We start from the raw sequence: 10,372 nt of genomic DNA on the forward strand, positions 1-10,372 counted from the left end.
GCTCGATAGCACGCGACCACATTCGTTTCGCATTCTATCGAAGCAGTAATCATCGATATTAAATTCTTCACACATCTCTGACGAATAAAAAATTAAATTTTCATATTTAATATAACATTCTTTAAATTTGTTCTTCAATTTTTGCGTGGTTCTTAATTGCGCCCTTTTTAGGTATGTTCGACATCCGGATCTTCCGTTTTTATAAAAAATCACAAGCCTTAATTTTGATGTCGCAGGAGTCAGGCGTATCCTCCTTCTTTGACAAGCAACAAACCCCGAGCGATTCTTATGAATGGGATGCATATTCATTCATTTTCAACGATGGTGCACGTGTTACCTTCCACGGATCCGACATATGCTAAAATCTTTCGCGCCAACTGTCGCTTCCTGCATAAATTCACGGACCTTGAAATGTATTCTTTGCGAAAAGAAATCATTCCGGTCATGCTCTGCTTGAAAAGACTCGCGCGAGGGACAGGTTGCCATTACAAGTTATATAGGAAGCGAGTCTTTGATACCTTTCTGGAAAATCGTTATGGATAGTAACGCGTTAAGTTGTGTTAACGATCCGTGATTCCTGCATATCCTGAAAAGTGTCGAGAAATATTTCCTGTCGGAAATAACTAGGAGGAAAATGAAAGACAATGAAGATACAAATAAATACAATTTTTTCCTATTAGAAAATATGTGTATATATCTAGTGTAAAATGTTTGGCGGGTCTGGCTTTAAAGAAACGATTCCTCGAGGAGTCATATGGCCTCTTTACGAAGGGTGCATGCGTTTAACGAACCTCCCCATTAATGTCTGAGACTGCTCAGATTCGAAGTTAGCCTGCGGTGTCACCCCACCGTGCTTTCTACTGTGGTTTAAATTGGTATAAAAAAAGCAACCCTCCGATCCAGCGGGAATATTTCCTGTCGGATGTTTTCATCCGGCAGACGCGACGTTTCCAGGGGCGGCGGGAGCCAGGCGAGAAAAGTCAAAGCGGTCTCACATGCGGCCAATCTGTCTCTGCTGCAAGCTGCAGCCATTTATAAGTACGCGAAGGGAGATTACGGATAGATAAAGGAATGTTTGGAATGTTCGGAAAAAATAAATCAGTACTGTACTGGGCGTTAACGGAGGTTTTGTTTTTTCGTATAGTAAAATACGAAGAAAAGAAAAAAAAAAAGTGGATGGCACGAATCATATTTATTTATTAATTAATAATTATGCTTAATTTTATAAAAAGTTAATCTTTATGGATTAAATTATAGTTGAGATAAATAATGAATATTTTATATCTTCCACGTAATTATTTTTGCGATATAAACGCTGATTAAGTAGGCTAGTTTTTTGAATCGTGATAGAATACTCGCTTTGTTGAAACGTCGTGTTCCGTAAACAAGGGTTATTAAAGAGTCTTTCACCTCGCAATTTATATCCCATGCAAGAATGCGAGCAAGAAATTATCATAGGTTCGCCAAGGTGGTTCCTTGGTGCTCTCTCGTTCCGATCTTCACGATCGTTATCTCTCGGCCGGTTAATTACCTCGGGAACCCTTTAATAATGAATGTTACGGCTTGTAATACAATTGCGATCTGCATTCTATCGGGCGGCGGTCTTCGTAATTTCTAAATCACGTGAAGCGTGTTTGTGAACATATTCTTCCTCGTGATTAGGCATTATTTTTGTTTCTCCTGCGATATTTATCGATTATGCAATTTTTGGATCTATGAAAACATCTACTTTGAAATTCGGTTCCTCGATCCGTGACTTTGCTTGGAGAAACACCAGCTAGGCGAAATTTATGACGACTCGTTCGGTCGGTGTCCTCTCGCGCACTTTTATTCAGGACTTTGAGCTATCAATTTTTTCCTTGGAAACGGGACAACCACCTACAGATCCGCCGCCCCCTTAGATCTTTTGCCACTAGACAAAAATAGATCCAACGTAGGTCGCGGACGCGATCGCGGAAATCCGTCTAGTATTTATTTCGCTTTCGCGCAACGCTCGTTCATTTGAGGCAGGTCAGTGACGCGTGTTCGTCCCACGCTCTAAAGAGATCATCGGCGACAATTCTTTTGTGGTCTTCAGCAAGGCCGATAATTGTATAAAACTGCACCTTTTTGGTTTTCGGACTTTTATTTCATTTCTGACATATGAGTTTCTAGCATATCTATCAAACTTATTGTCAAAAATGATAAATATTTATTTTGCCAAAATATAAGAGCAATAGCTTTATAAGAAGGTTGTTTAGAAAAATAATTTTATTTCATTTATAGTTAAATAACAATTCTGTAATTTGACAGAATATTTCAGAGGAATGGAATGTACTGGTGACGAAACCGTCGCGTGCATCCTAAGAGTTTTACAGATACGCGAGCGCAATACTTAGCACATCTACTTCAGATTGTCAAATATTTATTTTCGCACCGTCTGAAATTTGAAAGATCGGTGTAGATATTGAATGTTCATTGGTTTTTATCGGGAATAATAGTTTCATTTGCAACGTATAAAATTATCGGTGTACTTGATATAAAAAACGAAATACATCGTTAAATATAGAGACGAAAAATGATTTTCTACGTTTTGAATAAGAAGAAAAAAGAAAAATCTCATTTTTTGTTTCTTCGTTTTACATTCCTTGTTTTTTATTCGTGTTTACAAACACATAAGAAACATGGCAAAAGGCTAATTATCATTCCTGTTTCCAACCGAGAATATTCACGGAAAGTACTGCGCGGTATACTAAAGCTTTTAATTACTCATAATTGCACGGATACACATATTCAAGGAATTCGCATTTATTCGAAGCAACGGGGTATGCTTGGTCCGATTTAGATCAAGATTATATGATATGTGAGTTATTCTTCTCCTCTTCGTATCTTTGAATTATATTAACACTAATCTTTGTAATAGTTTGTTTCGCTAAATAATTGCCGTAATTTGTAACGAGAGAAATACTTCTTAATTGATAAGAAGTATTTACTTAATGTAAGTGAAACTTTTTTGCTAACTAGTTATTTAAAATCGCCTTTTTACTACTTCTGTTTCTGCATTAATTAAATTTTTATTATTTATTATTCTATATTAATTAAATTTTTTATGTTAATATATTCGATGTTAATATGCGAGAATATTAGTGCGTGAAAGTTGCACAATTGAGAAATCGATTTTTTTTTTTTTAAAGATTATTTTATTAGATTATTTTTTTAAATATTATACTTACATTTATACATATATGGGATTAAATAATTTATTTTTCCGTCATCGTAATGGTTTTCGCTAATCAATCCGCTATCCGTTAAAAATTAAAATATCTAACATTATCTGTTGGAAACGTAAATTTTTTTTATCGCACACGCCTTATCATCGCAATTATTGCGAAACACGCAAGTGTGGAATCCGGGCATTGTTCTATCGACGATGTGTCCGTTGGATATTACCGAGGAGAGAAAGCATAAAAGATTAAAGCCTGTGGGTGCATTCAATTTGACCCGAAATTCAAAACCCTGGCATACAATTACCTCTTTTCTCGGGAGAAATTCAAAACCGGCAACGCGAATCCGAGGAGCCCAGGAAAGGCCCGTAACGTTACATTATTAAATCCCGTATGTAACGCTAGTCACGTGTATCCCCCTTTTCCTCTGTTCTTCTCGGCTCCTCCACTCTCTTCTCTCTATTATGAGTTACCGGATGCGAGAGAGTGACCGCAAGATCTCTTCATAGGATCTATGCGATATATTTTGCTTCACGCTAGTACGCTACGATGTCTAGTTTCATCACGAGCATAGCGGAAGCTATGCAATCAGTCCTTGTAATTCGAGATATCGGCCGGATACATGTCACGATGTACGACACATATATATCATGTTGTTCTGTCTAGATATTACGTAACCAATCAGATAGATATGTGCAAATTTATATAGTTGAAAAATGCGATATACATTTTTCTTCTTTCTACAGTTATTAAATCATTCGAGCAGTTTCATCTCCTATTTTATGATCTCATCTTACATACAGTACGTTTATTTGATCCCTTTAAATCGATCGACAAGCACATTTTTGAGCGAAATATTCTCACCTCGGCAAATTTGACAGTTTCCTCCTTTTTCCGGAAATATTTCTTTGTCAAAATGTGGTAAAAGTATTATTAAAAAAATCTTACTGATATTAAGAACTTAAATTTCGCCAATGTTGATTATCAATGTTTCGACTAGATTTTTTTCGCAGATTAACATGGAGAATAAATGCGTCAAACTACAGTTATATTTAAATAGAGAGTTAATAGGATCATACGCACAATGAAATATATCGCGCTATGATTTAGATCGAAAAAGATAAAAGTTTAGCCAGAGTAATTCTAAACATGTAAAGCCCGAATCACACTAGCGGCTCGCGGCTGCGATTGCGATTGCGTTTGTGATTGTGATTTGCTACGCTCCAATCATACTTGCAATTGGTGCTTTCTGATTGGCTGAGGCAATCGCAATCGCAGCCGCGAGCCGCTAGTGTGATTCGGGCTTAAGGCACTTCTAATTCCTTTTCAGATAAGTTTTCAATAGAGAAAATGATTATCTTTCGAACTATACTACAATTAATAATACAGCTTTTGTCTAAAAAAGTAGCAGTTTCTAACTGTCACAACATAAAGAATTATTATTCTCAAAACTACTTTGTGCTCAAAATCCACTACGCAAACGATTTTAGCTCACCTGTGCTTTGTCGCCAGCATAATGCCGTCATAAATAAGCCGCAAAGCCACGAAACGCGACGCGATTGTACGAGTGTCGGAAATTTTGCTGTGCAAATATTGTCGGTTACTTGGCGATATCGACTTTGAACAACCCCACACGGGATGGAAGAACTGTTCGTCGCAAGTTTATCGCGTCGACTGAAGCTTCTCATGCTTCTCGTCAGCGAGGTACGGAACAAGGCTAAGCGCTCTGTTCAAGCACACGGTCGCTCTTCCATGTTTTAAAGGGACTCGTGCACCAAACTGCATTCCGCCGCGGTTAATCCATCTACGTATGTCTATTTATAAGCCGAACACTCACCGCCCTGTGGTTTTTGACTCGGGTGCACGCACGCACTCACGGCCATGCATCGCGGAGAAGTTCTGAGCGTCGCGCATCGATTTTATTTATAGAATGAAACACAGGACGGGCGTATTGGCTGCTGCAGGAGGGCATCGAAGAGAGAGACATTGGGGTGTGTGCCAGGCAGCGAGGGGATACCATACGAGCTTTAAAAAGGAAGTCTATTTCCGGAAAAAGGGGGAAACTGTCGAATTCGCCGAGGCTAGAGCGACTTACGATGTTTGAAAACGTGCTCGTCGATGGGTTTAAAGAGATCGAGTAGACACGCCATATGCGCGCAGGAGGTGATTCGTAGAATGAAAAGCATAAAACTGCCTCTCGAATCATTTAATAACTGTAGAAAAGAGAAAAACGTATAATCTTTTGGCTACACGAATTCGTGGAAAAACTTAAATTATATTTTAAAAACCTTTTCTTTTAAATCAACTTTGAATTTAAATTCAATTACGTGAACTTCAAGTTTCAATTGTGACTGCCTGCACGGCGTTACAAAGAGTGCTCTCGTGATATATATATATATATTTTTTTTTTCAAGTCGCCAGTAAACCGGATACGATATATACCGTGTGCGCTACGAGTCCATATAAGTACGTTAACCCGCTTGGCAACAAATTTCTAACTGTTCCTTTTTTTCTCCAGCGGCAGTACTTCCTTCGTCTTTGTGATAATTTTAAAACGCGTTCCCTTCCTCTTCACATTTCGCTCGCTTGCCGAGACCGTTATCTCGATGTGCCGTATTTTCAGCGAATAATCGAAAATGTATCCAAAACGAAAACTTACACACCGGTCGTTTATTTTCATCAGGCAATAAACCTCGCTTGAGAGGCAATCTTGAAATTTAACTCATTCCCAATTTGTGCAAATTGCAGTATCGTTGTTATCGAAATACTTTTGACGAACTCTGTACAAAATTTGCTCTTTCCTTTCCTTAATTTCTATTTTCTCACGCATCAAAGAGTTATATATTATTAACGGTAGAGATTTTTATATTTAATTTCTTCCATTGTGTTTTATTGAAAGGAATTAAAAGGAATTTCGTCAGTTCAATATATTATAAGATTTATTCCCAATTGCATATTTAATGGGTTTTGTATAAGCATTCTACATACATATGTGACGCTTATATGAAATTTATTAAATATATAATTGAGAATAAGTTGCGATACTTACGATATGCTGGATTTGATAAAACAGTTTATCAAAGTTGTTAAAAAGATACACGAAATTTTTATGAGATTACTCGCCTAATATATTCATCGTCGTATGTTTATATCGTAGCGTGCTCTTAATTGCTACTAATGGCGATTCTTTTAGCAAGCGTTGAAAAAAGTAATCAAAGCTCTCGACGCACAAAGGGAAGAAGCTTAGTAGGCGCGCGATGATTTCCCGGATAGTCGCGGAGGCGGTGGTACGGAACGACCGAAACACAAACGTGCACTCGTTTTTTCGCTCTTTATATTCAGACTGGAAGTGATTTCACGCTTCGAAGGACCTCTCTTCGACCTCGAGACAGGATCTAGGCGAGGCATCCTGCCAACGATCCTCCTTCTTCACAAGCCTTATTTTGCTGTTCGCTATTTAACTTAATAATTTCTCTCTCGACTTCTTCACATTTTGATTATCAATTATTTGATTATTTTATCTTTTTTATCATTTTGAGATATATCAAGTTAAACTTATATTTCTTAATGTTCTTTTTTCTTCTCTGAGATATGCCATCCGTAAAACAAAAAATACTTAAATAAAAATAGATTACATATAAATGTAAAGAAAACATTTGGTAGAAATCTAGATAGCGAAGAATAAAGATGCGTTTTATAGTATTTATTACGGAATGTAGACATATATATCGGCAATGAAAGGGAAGAAAATGCAAAGGTGCATAAAATTGGATATGGTCAATGGTGGTTCAAGGAGATCGCGGTTATAATAGCAGATGGATAATAATTTGCGTCGACTCGCTTGTTGGAAAGAGTCTGGAAATAGTCTCGTCGTCCTTTCTGTTGCGATCAAATTTGCAACGATTCTTACAAGGAGTCGTGAGAGACAGGACGAAGGACATTGGCTCGCGATTCGTAACCCTGGTCGGCTCGATATGGTTAGTTTTTGCGGTGTTTTGGTCTACCGGCCAAGAGAATTGATGGAGAAGTCTCTCCGTAAGACATCTCGGGATGTCAATGCATGCTGAAAACACACTTACCAGTAACCATAATTCATTGATGAGAATCAGTCAAATTTTGACGCGAGGAAAAAGAATATACTGACTGAAATTTTATCAGGAGAAATGTATCGTGTATTTCACGAAATATATTTGTAAGAATATCTTTTTACTTTTTATATTATTGATTTAATTTTGTCTCACTTTTATTATTTATTTCCATATATAATTTTATCATAAAAAAATTTAAAAAGAAGCTTCAAAGTATGAATAGCTTTTTTATATTTATGAAGCATTTCTGCACTTAAAATCTCTATACATTTATTGCCGATTTAAAATAAGATCGAAAGTGCAGTTTTAACCACAAGTGCAATATAAGTATGTAATCAGTATCCAAACATTTGCTTAATCAATCGTAATCGCAAATCATTAGGTATAAATAATTCATGAATCATCAATGGTCGCGGAATGCGGGCAACAAGAAAGAACAGTTTCTTCTCTAAACAGTCGAGTGACTTATGTTGCCAGCACTCGGATGGTATGCAAATACCACTGACAGATTTATAATATCTTTATCGTGACATTTAACTGTCAATGGGATTATTGTCAGCTTAACGATGAGCGAAACGTGGCGAGCAATCAAAGAAAACAATTGAAATTGTAAGGGCGCATTGCATGATTTGTCTTAGCAATGCGCTTTCTAAACGCGATGTATTCACGAAATGAAAAAAAAAAAATGATTAACGGTAACAGTCGTTTTAATCAGATAATTATTATGTAGGTACAAAAATTTAATCGGTTTCCTATTAAAATCTGTTTTCAATAAAATTATCGATGTGATCGAACAACATGATTGCTTTTCTATAAAAGTAATTGCGAAGCAATTTTTTAAGGAAGCTATTTTTGGATAAAGTGTCTGAAGAATTCCAAAGAATTTTAATAGTGAATATTTTGATTAAAAAGACATTTTAAAATTGCATAAAGTTTTTTGTAATAAAATACGACAAACTTCTTTAATAATTTTTACCAGGCCGTATTATACGCCTAGAACATTTAGCTTATCAAGTTCGAAATCTTAACAGAGATTTAAAATGTGCTATTTCAAGGTTTCTATTTCTATACAAGACAAATTTAAAAATTATTAATTTTTTTCTTCTTATATTACGAAGCCTTTATTTTAAGATGAGAATAAACATAAACGATAATAAAAATTTGCAAATGCCAAAATGTATGCAAAAAAGATATAGGCTTATGATGTTCGCGTGGCGAGCCAGACCAAACGGACATTCGAACCAGTTTTCGCGAAAGTCAAAAGTAAAAGGGGTCGAAAAAGCAGGCCTCTCGATATGAATGTCCTTTAATTAAAACGGCCGGCTGGACCCTTTTCGGGCGCGCGTGTTTACAGGGTATTAGTTAATATACGGAGGACACGCGGATGGGGCGCGTGCTACCGTTAAAAAGCGAAATGCTACTGGGCAAGTTCATTTTGGCCATTGTGGACATCATTTGGTGGTCGTCGATCGCGGACGTTCACCCTTCTCATTTAGGACCGCCTCGATCCACCGGAAAGATCGTAATTTATCGCCGATGCCGACACGCGCTTTCTTGCCACTCGTTTGTCTGGATGCGAATGACAGTTAAAGTTTTTCACGGGAAAGAACGAACCGTTGAAGTTTACGGCATTGGTCAAATGCGGTAGGTACAATTTGCGAAAGTTTAAAAAAAAAAAGCAATATACGAGAACCATTACTGGTAATTTATCATATGATTATTGTAATACACGACATTTTCAAGATGGATGAGATTGAGTGAAATCGTTACGTTCTTCTCTAGCTAGATTTTTTTTATTATAAATTGAATAAAAAAATATACGACAAGTTTTTTTTCACTAATAGTTCCCCTAGGTCGCGTGTCTCTTCAAAATCTTTAAAAAAATATTACAGAAGAAAAGGCCTTCATGTATATGTGCGAAATGCTTTTTATTGTAGAGTAAAAACCTTTGCTCGCTCCATCAGTGTTAGATACGCTAAAATATTTCGATTATTAAAATCTAAAAAATGATTGATAGAACTCTATATGTATTGAAAGAACCACTTGATAGATCGTTCGGCTGTCGATTTGTCAAAATTGATCCGTCCGGAACTTTGTTGCGATCAGGTGTTGTCCCGATGTAAACTGATTCTACAGCTAATTCAATCAATTAAGCCTATAGTGGGGCGTGTTACACGTGTATCGGTGATAAATATCCATTAAACGTACATTCAATCGCGCACCTGGAGATATTCTGCTATCGGTTGACCGGAAGTTTCGACTTTTAAAGGCTTAAAACATATTCTATAAACAAATTATGACAGTGATTTGGATAATATTCTTTATCTATAATTTTCAAGTTATATTTATATATTTACGCAGTTATAATGTTATCCGATAATGGATTAAAATGGAGAAATTCCTGAAGACACATAGTTCAATTGTTAACTAAAAAAGGCACTCCTTGAAATTTTTTGAAAAGTATACATATATGTACAAAGTACAATTTGCAGCAATTTCAGTGATTTGTCGTTAAGGGGGTATACCCCTTTGAAACCTCGAAAAATGAATACATTTTCTAGATTTTTTTGTAGAACAACTTGATAAAAATTTTTAATTTTTTTACAATATTAATACAATATTATTAACTAGTTAAATAAACATGCCCAGCTTAAAAATTTTTTTTTTTTTTTAAGTTATGGGAATATTTGCAGAGCTCCTCCAAATTTTAAGTGGCTGCACGGTGTGCATGAAAACGTTCGTAGATCATATCCGAAATCAAAAATACAAGCTTTTTGTATTAAACATATTAATAGCTAACTGCTATCCAAGCGTTTTTCCAAAATTTTCAAAAATAAAAAAATGGTAGCGTGTTGAAAAAAAGTTTCATGCACACCGTGCATGAAAACATAAATCTGCAAATATTCGCATAACTTCTAAAAAAAAATTTTTTTAAGCTGAAAATTTTTATTTAAATAGTTAATAATATTGTATTAATATTGTAAAAAAATTAATAATTTTTATCAAATCGTTGCGCTGCAAAAAAATCTAGAAAACGTACTCATTTTTCGAAAGTTCAAACGGGTATGCCTTCTTAATCTA

This window comes from Formica exsecta, unplaced genomic scaffold (genome assembly GCF_003651465.1).
Source record: "Formica exsecta isolate Colony F162 unplaced genomic scaffold, ASM365146v1 scaffold137, whole genome shotgun sequence".
NCBI lineage: Eukaryota > Metazoa > Arthropoda > Insecta > Hymenoptera > Formicidae > Formica > Formica exsecta.